Genomic DNA, 18464 nt, shown 5'->3' with positions numbered 1-18464 from the left:
ATTGAACATGCGCTCGAGAGTGCAAATAATATGCACCCATTAAGCTTGGGCGGAGGGCTTTTTTTTGGGGGGGGGGGGGGGGGGTGGCAAACAGGAAATATCCGATGATACAATTGCTCTGTGCAATAGCAAAAGCACTTGAGTGATACGATAGAATCGTCTTCTACTTTTATTTTGTAATAAAATTCTGTAAAAAGTCCGCATATCAATTAAATGTTTCTTGATCGAAACTCTAACTCTTCTTATCTTCCTGAACCTGAATCGTTTCCATTTGTCCTCGTCCCCCTCCCCCCCCCCCCAGTACGTTATGCACCCCAAGTACTTACGGAGCACGTGTAATTGCATAGTAAACTATTATGTAAAAATCTGACACGTGTGCTTGGAGGTTGCAAGTAAAATCGTCCAAGTAAGCTTGGGGGGGGGGGGGGGGGGGGGGGCGAATGAAAATTTTAAAATTATCGTTTTAAAGACATTTGTGGCCTCCGATTCAAACTGCAACTAGAACGTGAAGACTTAAGAACAAGTATCTTAAAATTTTAGTTGTGATCAAAGACGTCGAGCACTTCTTTTGACCTCAGACATAGTTGATTATTGACATATTCTCCTCGAAACACCACAGAGCCGGTAACCGAATGACAGTTGATGTATGACTAAAAGAGGCTAAATTAGGCCAAAATAATCACTATATATCACTATATATCACTATCATCTTAATATATCACTATTAGGCCTATATATCACTTACCTAAAATAGGCCAAATTGGGAATGAAAAAAGCAATTTTTTTAAAAGTATTTTTAAATCAACTGTACAATGATGAAATCTTTGTTCATAACCTATCATTGATATTAATATCAGTTTTCATCAGTCCAGTTCGAATCAGCTGTCTCTACTTTTTAGAAAAATCAGTGAGGTATTTCTTCTGTTCTCACTCCCAAAATTTCTCCGCCACTGGTTTCGGACCCATCTCTTCGAAGTAATATTCGCCAACCCCCATTTTTACTTATTATATAAAAAATATATCTTAATAAGCTTATGAAAGAGGCATTGATTTGTACCGGTTTTGAGGTGATGTCTTAAGAAAACAAATGATATGAGCCTAGAATTCACGATACTCACTTTTTTATAGCAAGCAAAAAAATAGTCAACCATTTCGAGAAAAACCATTTCCCACACAAAAAAGTCTAACTTAAAAGATGAAGATAACAATTTAGGTTTGCCATTCTCATAATTGTTATACCCAAGTACGACAGATTGTTCCAATCGAGTCGTGAATGCTTATAGTCCAAATCAGTTTCGGCAGTTGCGCCACAAATGGCAATTCACTGATTACAATTAGATTTTCTAATTGTCAGCTTAGTGAATCGCGGTGCGATTGGCACTATTCTATTCAACTGAGTCCAATTGAAAAGCGGATTATTAGATTTAAATTAGAACTGATTTTCATCAGTGCAAATGAGAGAGTGATTAAAATAAGTACAATTTAGGAAAGAAAGTTTTGTTCATAACATAATCACAAGACAGGAAGGAACTGCAAGATTTGTTTATAAGTTGAACAGACAATTTCCTGCACAAACAGCATGAACAGACAGGAAGTGATGAAGATTTAAATGAACTGAAACTAATCTCAATAACACAAGCACTTGCCCTTCAAATGGGTAAAACTGAACTAAAAACGGCTATGGATATATGATGATTTATCCATACCGTATGACATTTCCCCTTGTTGGGAAAAAGAAAATAATATATAAAATCAGAAAATTTATAAGTATTCACCGGTTACATAAATAATAAAATATTAAAAATTATTTAAAATTTAAAGAGTTCATAAAGTTTCAATGAGTTTTTAATCGGATTCTGAGTTTTCTTCATTTTCTGCTTGCAAGACCGTTATTTCTCTTGGTAGATGTGGGTTTGGGTCTTCTGTCCACCTTTCGTTAGGGTTTCGTGGCGAAACCTGTCCAATAAAGTCAGTATTAGAGTCAGGGATTTCCGTTGAGTATCCTTCTGTATTTCTAATTTTCTCCATTAACGACTGTGATTACTTCTTTTGTTTAAGAGTCCTTTTGCTCTTTCTCACGGACGACGTATCAGAGTCAGATGTGTCGCTTATAGTTAGCTGTCGTTTGCTTGTTTTTCTTAAAATTTGAGTGGTTATTTGCGGAATGGTCATTTGTACCGCGGATGGCCCTGCTTCTTTTGGATTAGGTGGTGGCGGCGCAATTGGAACAGATGGGCTGAAATTTAGTATTTGAGTAAGGTCAGGTCTATTGGTGAAAGCTTCGTCATGTTTGGGATTTCATTTCAGAATTCTCATTTTTAGAGAGTGTGCCACGTTACTAGCTGAAGAGATATAAGATCTTCCTGAAGATACCACACTAATGTCATCAGCCTGTTTTCTTTCTCTCTTGATCTTTTTGTCCCCGGTGTTTTTTCTTATTAGGTCTGTTCTATGTTTGTTGATTTTCTGCTCGACCGTTTTTTCGGATATCTTATTTGGTCTTCTCTCTCTATGTACTGTGTAAGTTCTGTATCGCGTTCTGCTTTGGTGCCAAACTTCGCGATATCCGAATTTTGGACCCGAACCTCTTGACGATTTGGCTCCTTGACAACGCTCGTCGTTGGGCTGATTTTGCACACCGTGCTTCCGGGAGCAAGCACTTCACACAGTCCATCAAGGTTCTTCTTTTGTCGCTGGCTTTGGTTTAGTTTTCTGGCTAATTTTACTTGGATGCTTCTTTCCGAACACGGAATTGGCCTCGAAACTCCTTCTGATTTGATCAATCGTTGCTCTTCATCTTTCATTTTCTGTTCTTTTCTTGTGCGGGCATTTGCGGCTCAGATGACTTTCTCGATCTCAGTGTCCGAACATAGGGCTGTATCTGCCCATTGTTCCTCCGTTAAATACGCACAGCCTGGTATCATGTCTTCATCTAAATAATGTTTAAATATTTTATTGTAATTTAAATTTTTGTTATTAGATTTAGTGGTAATATTAGAAAAAGGTGTATTACATTTTCTACCAAAATGTGCTTCGAATGGTGTGATGTCTATTGTTTTTTGTTTTGAAATTCTCAGTCGTTGTATATTTGCATATAGTGAATGTTCTAAGCTAAAATTTTTGTTTAGTTGTCATTTTATGCAAGATAATTGTCGTTTAATTGTTTGAATAAGGCGTTCTACTAGACCAATTGCTCTATGGTCGTTTGCTGGTGCAAATATAGGTGTAATGTTATTTTCTGTGCAGAATGTTTCAAACTTTTTTCCTGTAAAACATCTTGATTGATCTAATCTAATTGCTCTAGGTACTCGGTGATTATATATATATTTATATATATATATATATATATATATATATATATATATATTTATTAAGAAATTTGATTATAATTGTACCGGAGGCGTTATTTACAATTTCTGCTGTGGAATATTTTGAGTATCTGTCTACACTTGTAATGAATTACTGTTATATACCTTTTTCATTAATTATTGGTCCACCAAAATCGTTTTGCATTTCGTCATTCGGTTCGACGCATTTTGGTAAAGGTGCCGATTTGCGGTGCGGAATCACTGATTTAAGATTCTTACCTATATCCGTGCAAGCTTTGCACTCGCTGGCTTTTGCCAATATATCCCGATGGATGTATGGCCACCAAATGTTCTGCGCAAGTGAAAGCATGGCAAAGCTCACGGGATGTGCCGAATGTATGTCCTCAAGTACTGCGTCCTTTATAGCTTTCGGGGTTGGTATTCGCTCGTCAAGACAGACACAGCCATGCTTTACACTAAGGTCTCGCCAGTAGGAGGAAATGTAGGGACCTATTTCTCGAACCTGCCGGGGTTGTCTCGTATTACGCAGTCTCTCACCTCCTTGAGATTCGCGTCTTTCCCAGTGAGTATAGCCAAGAGTTTTCTGTTAAATATTTTATATAGCGTTTCGGTGAAGTACATGTATATCTGCTTCCTCAATTAAACCGCTTGAAGGGGTCTCGGTATTAGATGGTGTACGAGTGCCGGGTGGAGAAGAAGTTGTATCAGAGAATGTTACTCTCGCTTTCGTTGGGGTAGATTTCGATCGAGTAGCTTTAGTTTTTGGCATTTTGTTGATATGATTGACTGAATTACTTGCGTGAAGTGTTTTGACAGAATTATTCAAGGTTAATGGGGATCTATTTTGGGCAAAAAAACGAACGATTCTTTTGCGAGTGGTTTTGATACTTTGGAATTCGTTTTTTTCGCGCCTAACTTAGCAATTTCAGGTGGATTATTTGACTTAATACAATTAATGGGCTTTATTGGGTATAATTGTTCAGAGTTTTCACATTCTTCACTGTCTGACATTTGCACCTCTCTTGCAGTAATTTTGTTAATAGAATGTGAATTATTCACTTTACAGTTATTTAGTACAAATTATGATTTACTAACTTTAAGGGGTATTTGCGATGCGAATGGAGAATTTAAATGCGGATTAATTGTTGAATTTGAAAGTGTTAATTGCGACACGAATGGTAGTTTCTTTTGAGAAGGTAGTAATTGTGATGCGAGTGGTTTAGTACTAATTTGTTAATTAGTATTTAGTGGTGTAGGCATTTGCGGAGCGAATGACTGTTTTGATTGAAATGTTGGCGAATGTAACTTTATTATGCTATTAAATTTTTTTAATGCGTTCTGTTTAATTTTAATTACATTTTTCATTGAATTGCGAATTTTAGATATTGTAGCTACTACAAAGTATTCGTCATATGTGGATATCTTTTTAGCTCTTGCAAACGGGTTTCTAGACTTGTAGTCGACTAAACCCATTTTTGCTCCCGGCATGTGTTCAATTGTAAAGTTGTACGGAAGTAATCTATCTATCCATCTAGAGAGTCGACTATTGTATGATTTATTCGATCTGTGCTCTTTTAGAATAGACAATAGTGCTCGATGGTCCGTTACTACCGTAACATTTTTTCCATATAGGTAGTACTTGAAATAGTCAATGGACCAGACTATTCCCAATAGTTCTATTTCATTAACACTGTAACGTTCTTCTGTTGAGTTGAGGAACCGTGAGGCAAATGCTATCGGTTTCCAACCTTCGGGTGTATTTTCCTCAAGTGCTGCACCCAATCCAAAACGTGAGGCGTAACATTTAACTCGAACATCGAATTTTGGATTGTAATGGCTATTTTCTGTGCTGTTGGCAATTTTTTCTTTTATTAAATTAAAATGTTTGGTGTGTTCCTTCGTCCAAACAAACTTATAGATTTTTTTAGAAGTGGTCTAAGTGGATGGCATAATTGTGCTAAGTGTGGTATGAACTTACCTATATAATGTACTGACCCGAGAAAGGGTCGAAGGCGTTTGAGTGTTGTTGGTGGTGGTATTGTTAGTATTGCTGCAGTTTTGCTTTCAAATGGTGATATTCCAGTTTGTGTAAATTTATATCGCAATCATTCTATTTCTGTTTTTGCAAAATGGCCTTTTTGGGAGATTTACCCTGAAATTGTCTTCATCTAACTATTTTAGGCATTTTGTAACATATGCCAAATGATCTGTTTCAGTTCCGGTACTAACTATTATGATGTCGTTTAAAAAGCAATAAGTGTTTTGTAAGCCTACTAAAGTGTAGTCCATTGCTTTCCGAAACTCTGCCGGCATGTCAGTAAGACCGTAGAATCCAGTTTTGACTCTATAAGTGCCGGTGGATTCCCCACAGATAATGTTGAAGATACAGTGTTTTGCAGTGTCATGGTGTAGTTTCAATTGACTATATGCATATTTTAGATCTAACGTGGTGAAATATGCCTTTTGGCCATTTTGAGTTTTAGTAAGGTGTTGTGATATTGTATGGATTAACATTTCAATGTTTGGCATTTGATATTTTTTTGTGTATTGCTTTCTTTAGTACTTTAGAGTCTAATGCCAGTTTCATAGATTGATCTTTCTTTACTGTAATTACGATAGGAGATATGAAATGTTGGTCGGAGCAACTATATAATTTTTTTCAATTTGACCTTCATTCTGTAAAAGTTCTAATTCTGCCGTGACTCTAGGTTGTAGATTTATTGGGACGCGCCGACCTTTTTGATGCTTTGCTGTGAACTTTTGATGAAATTTTGATTTCGCTACATTTGTTTTGGACAGACCAATTCTTGATACTAAGTGAGGAAATTGCGCCGCGATTGTCTCTTTAATTTTGCATTCGGAATTATTAATGTTATTAACACATTTACCTTTCTCCGATTGGTGTTGTTGTACTACTGCGAGGCCAAGGCTTGGGAAGAGGTCTCTTCCAATAATGATCTTGTGACCGTCTTCCGCCACTGTCAAAATGGCTTCTCTATCAGTCCAGTTATTGCATGCAACTGTTGTCTCCAGATGTCCCAGAAATTGAATCGGCTCGTTTGAAAATGTTTTGAGATCCCGCTTTCCTTTCTTGATGATCCATTTCGCAGATTGTGTAGTTCGAATTATTTGGTTTGCTAGTGTTTTCGTTATGAGACTAACCGCGCTCCCGGAGTCAAACATAGCGTTTGCTTTTACTTCTCCGAATTGTACTTTGACGTTTAGAGGTTCGAGCTGATTTGCCGAATCGGATGACATTGCCGCCACGTAGTTGTCAGAGTCACTGTCATAATTTGAATCCTATACTTGATCGTATAATTGCTGATAACTAGTTATGTAGTTAACAGATTATTCGTCGTCACTTTTTTCGGGAGACTTATCAATCTGATTGACGTTTGTTTGAGGAGTTTTATTTGTTTGTCCCTGTGATCGTTTTGCCTTTCGACATTTTCTCGCAAAGTGACCAATTATTTCGCAAATTTTACAATTTATTCCATTTGCGGGACAAATCTGTCGATGATTGTGACTCCATCTGAGGCCGCAATTCACACAGATGCTGCTGTATCGGTAGTTTTGGGGCACGGTTGGGTATCGCGTGAAATATTTTTTAAGTTATTGGGTATTCGCGTTGCGATTGCGTGTCTGGTAGTTGTTGATTACATTTGCTGAGTTTGTAGCTGACATTGAATTCTGATTAATCTTTTGCTGGTTTTGTGCTCCCATCTCCATCTGAATTGCTATTTCAAGCGCTTTCGATGGTTCAACTCTTTCTTTTAACAAATCCTTTTGGGTTTCATGATCTATCATTTTTAGTATAAAGGTGTCTCGAATTAGACTCGTTTCCTCACTTCCGAGACTACAGTTTTCGGCTTTTTTGATTAAACGACCGTAGATTCAACGACAGATTCACCTTTCGACCTTTCAAACTTTGGTTAAACGACAGATTCACCTTTCTGTTGTTTACATGAGTAGAAAACAAAGCGGTCGTAGGTTATATTCCTTACTTTTGTAAAAAAAAAAATCCTCCATTGCTTGCCATAGTTCTTTAAATGGTTGTTTTTCTATTTGGAAGTGAGGATGTTTGCTTTTAAAGATACGTCGTCCCTCCGTCCCAATACTCAAATACAACAAAGAGATCGATTTTTGTTCACAGATCCCCCAAGGTTTATCTCCGCATAAGATACCTGTTTCTTCGATTTTTGTGCAGCGATTTTTCCAATTTACCTTGAGTTGTTGGTTTCGGATTTTTCCGACGCTTGTGTATGATTTCCACTGCTTCCTCGTAAGCTGGCTCGGGTGGGTACGTTACCGCTGCTGGTGGATCGTTTAGTAGGTTTTCGAGTTGAATTCCCTCTTTTGCTAGCAAGGATAGCTTCCACTGTTGAGTCCATTTGTCCCACGTCAATGAGGGAGTGGCAGTAGGCTTCTTCCAAAATGCATCTACATGAAGAAGCGTCTTCTTTGATTCAGCTGCTGACTGCGCCATGTTATACCCAAGTACGGCATATTGTTCCAATCGAGTCGCGAATGCTTATAGTCCAAATCAGTTTCGGCAGGTGCGCCACAAATGGCAATCCACTGATTACAATTACATTTTCTAATTGTCAGCTTGGTGAATCGCGGTGCGATCGGCACTATTCTATTCAACTGAGTCCAATTGAAAAGCGGATTATTAGATTTAAATTAGAACTGATTTTCATCAGTGCAAATGAGAGAGTGATTAAAATAAGTACAATTTAGGAAAGAAAATTTTGTTCATAACATAATCACAAGACAGGAAGGAACTGCAAGATTTGTTTCTAAGTTGAACAGACAATTTCCTGCACAAACAGCATGAACAGACAGGAAGTGATGAAGATTTGAATGAACTGAATCTAATCTAAATAACACAAGCACTTGCCCTTCAAATGGGTAAAACTGAACTAAGTACGGTTATGGATATATGATGATTTATCCATATCGTATGACAATAATATTAACAAATGCGGAAAATTTTTCCTACCGAAATCTCAACTAGAAAATTAATGGCAAAGATCATAAAAAAAAGTTTAATCAAAACATGAAAAATATTTATCGTATGCGAAATCACAAAAACATCATGTGACTAATTATCTTGGAACAACAGATTGTGTGTCTTTCTTGACAAACCTTCAATGCTATCGTAACTTTTTAGGAGCTACCAGAAAAATTTATCACTAACGAGAGAATCATCCAGCTTTCATTTTCAAAGTCACGAAACAGCTCATTTAAAATGAAAATAAGAAAAATTTGTTTGAGTTGGCATTGTGCAGATTAATTTTTTTGATAAACTCGCCGCTTCGCTCTAAGTTTGTTCATTTTATATTACCGTTTGTGTACTGATTGGAAATCATCTTAATTACCGTAATTACGGCTAGAAACGCAAATATCAGAGAATCTATACTTTAAAAGAATCTATCTTGATGCACCTCGTGTTGATTAATTTCTTAATACTAAAATTTCTGCTTCGTTCTAGGCGTTTGATTTTAACTTTCAGAGAAAAAAGTCCAAAACAGGTTTTAACGATGTCAATTTACAAAAAAATTGATAAATATCATTGCTATTATTTTTAAAGTTTTCGCTTGGGTTAACATATAACTGAATCTTTCTCTACAAAACTCAAATCTGAGATGTGCATATGTATATTGCTATACAGATAACGTTAGAACATGACAAGGAGAGCAAATGACTGCTTTGATTTTGAATTGAAAATTGGTAATTATTAGAATTTGAGTTGGTTAGTTAGTTGAATTAAGTTGTTAATAGGAAAACTAAGAGTGTCTGCGATTTAAAATTTAAGTTAGAAACTTGAAAAACCCATGCAAAATTTAGCCTTAGTAGGTGATGGGAACAAATTTTTGAGATCTGCAGCTGAGGTAATTTCAAATTTAAAACAGTTAAATACATTGAGGATGGGAAACAAGTACCAGAAATGTCGTTTGCAGCGGCCAAGTTTATTTTACTTTAAATTCTCTAGGTGAACTAACTTTGTTTCTTGGGGCTGCTCAAGAATTTCAGCGAAAAAGAAAAATCATTGCCTGGGTTTTGAGCTTTAGGCCGGCCTGGTTCTTCACTTAATTAGACTAACTAATACTCATGTCAGAACAATTCATTACTCGTTCGTATTAAACGACTTTATCTTTGACTTTTGAATTATTTTGATTGAGGTTAAGAATATCCTAAGTGATAACCTGATCCAATCTCGTACTGAAGTTTGTAAAGCTTAAGTCAGTGTTATTAATATTGCTATTTTCGTATAAGAAAACTCAATTAATTTGAATTCTTTTTCAGCTTTCAGAACCTCGCAACTTCAACTTGACAAAGACTCAAGATGATCAAGAATTCAAATTTAGTCAACTTGAAAACCAAATGATCTCCAAAATAAGTTTCCTCAGGTTCTAAATCTGATAGCAGTTCAATACCTAGATAAAAAAGTTAAAGTAAGTCATATGTAAACACCATCTTTTACATAATCATATCTTGTTCCTGATTGTGTTTACCAAGTAAAATGATTTAGGTCAATATTTACACTTTGAATGTCAAGTAACTGCGCATTTTGGTTTTGTTGACAAACGCACGGATGATTATTACGTAGCACTAGATTCCCTAAAATATGGCATTCGCTCGTAAATAAATATGCAAGAGTTCACATAATTTATTTAAAAGGAGATTTAGCTATAAATGCGAAATATATGAAAAAATTGCTTTTTTGCACCAGTTATGTGCCCACTTGTGGGTCTGATACGAAAGCGTTCGCGGTGTCCATGAGTGCTTAGAGGGCACTCCAGCCAAGTGCTAAAAAGATTGGTCGCTCACGTTTTCCCTTCTATTAATCACCGGGGGTGGACAAATTTGGGATCCCAATTTTTAAAGTTTTCAGTTTCAGTCATTTTTGTGTTTTCACAAACTAAATGTCATTTTTTTCAATTTCAAAGAATGATTTTTAATGTTTCGTGGCTATTAGTTGTGATTTGAATTGACGCAAACATTGCCGGCCCTGTTTTTGATCTCGGAAACACCAAAACAGAATACGATAGCAAAATTCTCAACTGGCCGTTTCAGCTTTGCATGTATGATTCAGACTTTTGCTGTTCGCACAACACCCTCGTTGTAAGTAAAGATTTCAATAATTCGGGACAATTTCTCCCGGAAGATTTGTACTTACGGTGTTTCACAGAGTCATCTGGTAGCCATACCAACTCTCAACTCTTTTTTTCGGGTTTCGCACATGTTTTTCTGGCCACTTTGACCTCTGGTTCCATTGCGGGAAATAACTACAAGTTCATCTCATCCAGATCATGTCGGCAAATGCTTGAGCCGTTTCAATAAATGTCTCAGATCTTTGTGACGCTCACCGAATAGCATGAATGAAGCAATGCTGTTTTCTTGTCCTAGCCATAGTGATTAGGTTTGAGTGCGGTTAAGTCTTCAAGATAGTCAATTACTACTTTCCGGGGTCTTGCGTGGAAAATTTAAAATAAGTTCACACGACACCTTGTTGGTACCTTGTTGGTGATGCTTCGGTTGTCCAAGACCGCAATTATGACATTCTCGCAACTTTGAACCAGTCTCTCCCAGATTCCAAAAAATGTGGGTCTCTGGGAGGGTTTAACTTCCCAACAATCTGTTTCTGTGCTAAGTCACTTTCAATGTTCCTTTTATCTTGGCTTTCAGTATCCCATTCGTCAAAGAATGACTTCAGTTCCTTGGCTGCTCCAGTTCGTGTCGTTGTGGCTGACGATAGTACTTGGTTACCAACGTCGTGCAATCAATCTTTTAACTGTAGCCAGACATGACTATGAGTCCAATGACTGTGAAACTTTGATGTGTACTGCTCTTGTTGTTGAAAGACAAAAACAGTGAAAAAACACCATCTCTTTAGTGAACGTCTTAAGAACGTGACTTTGACGGGTCCAACGTAAGCGACTCCAGTATAGGTGAATGGTAAGGCAAGTTCATCAAGTTGTTCTCGGGGTAAGTCGTCCATCGGCGGGTGGATTGAGTCGACGTTCCAGTGTATGCATTTGATACATCTTGGCTTGATTTTTCTTGATGCGCTTCTAACTCCAAGAATCCAGAACTTTTGTTGATGAATGTTCCTCAATTATTCTTTGCATTCGTGTAGGTTGTCGCGATATGCTCTATCTCCAACAGAAGCTGTACAAGAGGATGCTTTGCTGTCAAAAATCTTAGATTGGGGTTGAAATCAAGATTCGCATGCTTCAGTCAACATTTCACTCGTTTAGTTCTATCCTCTTTTTTGAGTGGTTACAATTGGGCAATGTTCATGGCTTTTGAGAATTCTTTGTTATTTGTTATCGACTTCGAAACATTGGGGAAGCTTCCAGTTTGAACAAATCGAAACAAAACTTGTTCTGCTTGGTCTCATCTGCTTGGAGAGGTCCTTTTGTTTTTCTTAAATTTTATGATGTACATAATGAAGGTTCTGATCCGATTGAAGTCGTTCTATTGTCTAGAGTCGAGTGGTTGGTCTAGTCTGTTTTTGGGGCTACAGTACTTGTTGCTTGTTCAGCTTCAACTTTTTTTAAGAACACGGATTTGTCCATTCGTCCTCATACTTCTGGAGCCATGCAGGCAAATTTAACCACGCGGACTCTTTGAGTCCTTCAATGAACAGTACTCTGGTGCCGATGTCTGCCGGGTTTTAGATTCCATTAGCATAGGGGTGTTTTTCACCAATTGGTGTGGATGACGGTAAAGAGGCTTGATTTCCACTATCTGTGGTTTGCAGATAATGTTGTAGCATTCCCCGATGATAATTTTCACTCTTGCTTAAAGCGGCCGACCAATCCTTAACAACATGTGACTTCATTATTTGTATACGCTCTTTGTGAGTTGAATCTAAGTTCGAAGAAGGTGCTCGAATTGGTTCAAAAAACTTGCTTGTGGGAGCTTTCTAAATTTTGTGTTCTCAAATTCTTGTATTATTTTCCTGCGTTGCTATGAAACGATTTATTTTTTTTCTTTTATGTGTAAATTTGCAAAATGTGCTCCTGGTAGTTGATTAGGTAGCTGCAATAATGTTCAAATTCTCTATGTTTTGGCATTTGTTCAACTATCATTTGACTTGCTTCTCCTATTATTCCAACTTTCTCTCAATATCGGCGTCGAAATTCTGCGAGTACTTTTAAGAGTTGCAGCTGATGGTGTCTGTTTTTTCCAAATCATCGTATGTCTCCTTGTTTGATATATCGACATGCTCTTTCTGCTGACAATGCTTTCTCCTGGGATAGCTGGTTTTCTACATCGCCGATCTATTTGTCAAATGTTTTGAGCGATTCGGCTTGCTCGCTTCATAATTTCTTGAATTTGCCGACATATTTCAATCAGTCGTTGTTCAATGTCTATTGGGGCTCTTTCCAGCTATCGTACCGTTTTTCTCTGATCCCCAACAAAATTTAAGAGTCGCTGCTGTTTTTTTGTAGTCTGGGTTGACAGACCAAATGATGCGGCTGGTCAAGAAACTCAGCCTAACCTAAATAAAAACACCGATTCTCAAGCTGTACGCTTGTCTGGTTCGTCACTGGCTTTCAATTGAATAACAACCTCGTTGAAAGTTTTTGTCGCTCGGTTGTATCAATTGACTGTAACGATCGTTTTGATTGAAGTTAAGGATATTCTTAGTGATAATATATATTCAACTTCGCGCTGAAATTTTTAAGGCTTCAGGCAAATGCTAGTATTATTGCTCACTTCTTCTCAAAAAAACTCATTTAGCTTAGAGCTCAGAAGATCTTAAGATCTAACAAAACTTAGCATATAAGACTAGAGTTGAGGAAAACCAAACTTCAGTCTAATCTCTTAATTGAAGTAATTAATCATTTAAATACCATTCATAACATCATTGTTACTTGGTTATGGTTTGCTGATCAAATAAAGTGATTTGGTCCAATAGTTACATAGTAAAGGTGAAACTTTTCGCTTTTTTGACATAAGAAAGCCTGATACATACGTAAAACTAAATGTCTCAAGTGTATGGTATTTGACCATGCATGAACCCGTAAGCGATTATAAATTAACAATTTAAGAAATATAGCAATAAACGACAAAAATATGAAAATTATTTTTTGCACAATATAAGTTCTAATAGCCGCACACGTGGGTTTGATGCTTTCGTTTAAAGTGTTTCTTTGAAGCGTTCGTTTGAAGCCTTTGTTGGGTCCATGCATACCCTATAATTTGCCATAACCATTTGCTGTACACTCGGGTTGCTCAGGGTTTCCGTTCCCAAATTCGAGGAGGTGTACCAAAATTTGTAGTCTATTTCGTTTTGAACTTTTTTTTGAGTTTTTGTAAAATTTTCAAATTTTAGAGTTTTGATTTCATTTGTGTTGGACTGATGGCTCATGCTTCTAATCAAAAGTAGCGCCAACACTGCTTTCATTTTTCCGATAAAGTCCTATTATCTTTGCAATTGTAGATGTTCCACTGAATTCAAATATTCTCCACAAGGAAACTGTCTAACTGGCTACAGCGAGAATTAAGGCAAGGAATCATCCTTAAGCTTGGAGAGAAACCTTGTTTCTAAAACCTTCATGAAACTCAATGTTTTTTTCATTATTATTAAATTTACTATTATTAACTCTATTATTTTTTATTTTTACAACTACTATTATTAGTATTGGTATTTTAATTATCAATAATTTTAACATAAGTTCCCACACAAAAATGACTAACTGCCGCACAAAACAAATGACATATATGAGTCATCCAAATTTTGATTTAGTAAATTTTTGTCAATTGGAGACCTAATTTGCTTCCAAAAACCTATCAAAGATAATTAATGTGGAAAACAAACTTCGATTTGAAATGTTTGATGGGGTAACGCTACAACACTTTGAAGTTCATTCATTAATTGCGAACGGCTGAAACAAATTTGCTTTTATTTTGATGCTGTCTGCTCTGAATGAATTGCAATAAAGAATTTTGCAGTAATTTTTGATTTCAGGCAATATAATAAAAAAAACCACCTTTGCGCCAGTTGAATTAACTTTTTCGAATTCAAGCAATTTAATTAAAAACGATCGCCTTTGCAGAAAATTATTGAGCCTGCTGATAGTGATTGCAGGAAAACCACTTTTTAATTTCGATTGCGTGGAAAACTCTGTTAGCTGGATTTAGTAGCGGAGAGGTGTAAACTTCAGGGATCCTTCTTCTTTTCACAAAATTTGGCTTTGGTGGATTGTTTTTGATTTTTTGCTTGTGGAGTTTGATCACATTTTAGACTTTTATTCCTCATTGCAGTTAAATTTGTATTTTAATATTGTGGCGCCGACAATGCTTTCAATTTTTCGCTAAAGACCTGTTATTTTTGCAAATCTAGAAGTTTCTTTATAAATTCAAGTATTCCCCACAAGGAAACCCTCTAATTGGTTTAAGCGAGAGTCAATGCAAGTAATCATCTTGAAGCATGGAGAAAAACCTTGTTTCTAAGACCTTTATGAAATTTGTAGTTTTTTACATTTTTTTTAATATTACTATTATTAATTTTATTATTTTTTTATTATTAATATTACTATTTTTATATTTGGTATTTTAATTATATATAGTATTAATATGAGTTCCCTCAGAAAAATGACTGACTGTGGCACAAAAAAATGACATATATTAATCATCCAAATTATGATTTGGTAATTTTTTGTCATATGGAGACCTAATTTTTCCCCAAAAACCTATCAAAGATGTGTAATATGGAAAACAAACTTCGATTTGAAATTTTGAGTTTTAAGAGTTGCAGCTGCTGGTGTCTGTGTTTTCCAAATCATCGTATGTTTCCTTGTTAGATATATCGATATGCTCTTTCTGCTGACAATGCTTTCTCCTGGGATAGGTGGTTTTCTACATCGCCGATCTATTTGTCAAATGTTTTTGAGCGATTCGGCTTGCTCGCTTCATAATTTCTTGAATTTGCCGACATATTTCAATCAGTCGTTATTCATTGTCTATTGGGGCTCTTTCCAGCTATCGTACCGTTTTTCTCTGGTCCCCAACAAAAATTAAGAGTCGCTGCTGTTTTTTTTGTAGTCTGGGTTGACAGACCAAATGTTGCGGCTGGTCAAGAAACTCAGCCTAACCTAAATAAAAACACCGATTCTCAAGCTGTACGCTTGTCTGGTTCGTCACTGGCTTTCAATTGAATAACAATCTCGTTGAAAGTTTTTGTCGCTCGGTTGTATCAATTGACTGTAACGATCGTTTTGATTGAAGTTAAGGATATTCTTAGTGATAATATATATTCAACTTCGCGCTGAAATTTTTAAGGCTTCAGACAAATGCTAGTATTAATGCTAACTTCTTCTCAAAAAAACTCATTTAGCTTAGAGCTCAGAAGATCTTAAGATCTAACAAAACTTAGCATATAAGACTAGAGTTGAGGAAAACCAAACTTCAGTCTAATCTGGTAATTGAATTAATTAATCATTTAAATATCATTCATAACATCATTGTTACTTGGTTATGATTTGCTGATCAAATAAAGTGATTTGGTCCAATAGTTACATAGTAAAGGTGAAACTACTGCACTTTTTGCTTTTTTTGACATAAGAAAGCCTGATACGTACGTAAAACTAAATGTCTCAAGTGTATGGTATTTGACCATGAATGAACCCGTAAGCGATTATAAACTAACAATTTAAGAAATATAGCAATAAACGACAAAAATATGAAAATTATTTTTTGCACAATATAAGTTCTAATAGCCGCACATATGGGTTTGATGCTTTCGTTTAAAGTATTTCTTTGAAGCGTTCGTTTGAAGCCTTTGTTGGGTCCATGCATACCCTATAATTTGCCATAACCATTTGCTGTACACTCGGGTTGCTCAGGGTTTCCGTTCCCAAATTCGAGGAGGTGTACCAAAATTTGTAGTCTATTTCGTTTTGAACTTTTTTTTGAGTTTTTGTGAAATTTTCAAATTTTAGAGTTTTGATTTCATTTGTGTTGGACTGATGGCCCATGCTTCTAATCAAAAGTAGCGCCAACACTGCTTTATTTTTCCGATAAAGTCCTATTATCTTTGCAATTGTAGATGTTCCTCTGAATTCAAGTATTCTCCACAAGGAAACTCTCTAACTCGCTACAGCGAGAATTAAGGCAGGGAATCATCCTTAAGCTTGGAGAGAAACCTTGTTTCTAAAACCTTTACAAAACTTAATGTTTTTTTCATTATTATTAAATTTACTATTATTAACTCTATTATTTTTTATTTTTACAACTACTATTATTAGTATTGGTATTTTAATTATCAATAATTTTAATATAAGTTCCCACACAAAAATGACTGACTGCCGCAAAAAACAAATGATTTATATGAATCATCCAAATTTTGATTTAGTAAATTTTTATCAATTGGAGACCTAATTTGTTTCCAAAAACCTATAAAAGATAATTAATGTGGAAAACAAACTTCGAATTGAAATGTTTGATTGGGTAACGCTACAATACCTTGAAGTTGATTCATTAATTGCGAACGGCTGAAACAAATTTGCTTTTTTTTGATGCTGTCTGCTCTGAAAGAATTGCAATAACAAAATTTGCAGTAATTTTTGATTTCAGGCAATATAATAAAAAAAAACAACCTTTGCGTCAGTTGAATTAACTTTTTCGAATTCAAGCAATTTAAATAAAAACGATCGCCTTTGCACAAAACTATTGAGTCTGCTGATAGTGATTGCAGGAAAACTACTTTTTAATTTCGATTGCGTGGAAAACTCTGTTAGCTGGATTTAGTAGCGGAGAGGTGTAAACTTCAAGGATCCTTCTTCTTTTCACAAAATATGGCTTTGGTGGATTGTTTTTGATTTTTTCCTTGTGGAGTTTGATCACATTTCAGACTTTTATTCCTCATAGCAGTTAAATTTGTATTTTAATATTGTGGCGCCAACAATGCCTTCAATTTTCCGCTAAAGACCTGTTATTTTTGCAAATCTAGAAGTTTCTTTATAAATTCAAGTATTCCCCACAAGGAAACCCTCTAATTGGTTTAAGCGAGAGTCAATGCAAGTAATCATCTTGAAGCATGGAGAAAAACCTTGTTTCTAAGACCTTTATGAAATGTGTAGTTTTTTACATTATTATTAATATTACTATTATTAATTTTATTATTTTTTTTATTAATATTACTATTTTTATATTTGGTATTTTAATTATTTATAGTATTAATATGAGTTCCCTCAGAAAAATGACAGACTGTGGCACAAAAAATGACATATATTAATCATCCAAATTTTGATTTGTAATTTTTTGTCATATGGAGACCTAATTTTTCTCCAAAATCCTATCAAAGATGTGTAATATGGAAAACAAACTTCGATTTGAAATGTTGAGTTTTAAGAGTTGTATCTGCTGGTGTCTGTTTTCTTCCAAATCATCGTATGATTCCTTGTTAGATATATCGATATGCTCTTTCGGATGACAATGTTTTCTCCAGGGATTCGTCTGACATATTTCAATCAGTCGTTATTCAATGTCTATTGGGGCTCTTTCCAGCTATCGTACCGGTTTCTCTGGTCCCCAACAAAATTTAAGAGTCGCTGCTGTTTTTTTGTAGTCTGGGTTGACAGACCAAATGTTGCGGCTGGTCAAGCAACTCAGCCTAACCTAAAAAAACACCGATTCTCAAGCTGTACGCTTGTCTGGTTCGTCACTGGCTTTCAATTGAATAACAATCTCGTTGAATGTTTTTGTCGCTCGGTTTTACCAATTGACTGTAACGATCGTTTTGATTGAAGTTAGGGATGTTCTGAGTGATAATATATATTCAACTTCGCGCTGAAAATTTTAAGGCTTCAGGCAAATGCTAGTATTATTGCTCACTTCTTCTCAAAAAAACTCAATTAGCTTAGAGCTCAGAAGATCTTAATATCTAACAAAACTTAGCATATAAGACTAAAGTTGAGGAAAAACCAAACTTCAGTGTAATCTGGTAGTTGAAGTAATTAATCATTTAAATATCATTCATAACATCATTGCTACTTGTTTAGGGTTTGCTGATCAAATAAAGTGATTTAGTCCAATATTTACATAGTAAAGGTGAAACTACTGCTTTTTTTTTGCTTTTTTTGACATAAGAAAGCCTGATACGTACTTAAATATAAA

This window comes from Convolutriloba macropyga, chromosome 3 (assembly GCF_964194025.1).
Source record: "Convolutriloba macropyga chromosome 3, txConMacr16.3, whole genome shotgun sequence".
NCBI lineage: Eukaryota > Metazoa > Xenacoelomorpha > Acoela > Convolutidae > Convolutriloba > Convolutriloba macropyga.
The sequence above is the reverse complement of the archived record's forward strand: the minus strand, read 5'-3'. Positions refer to the sequence as shown.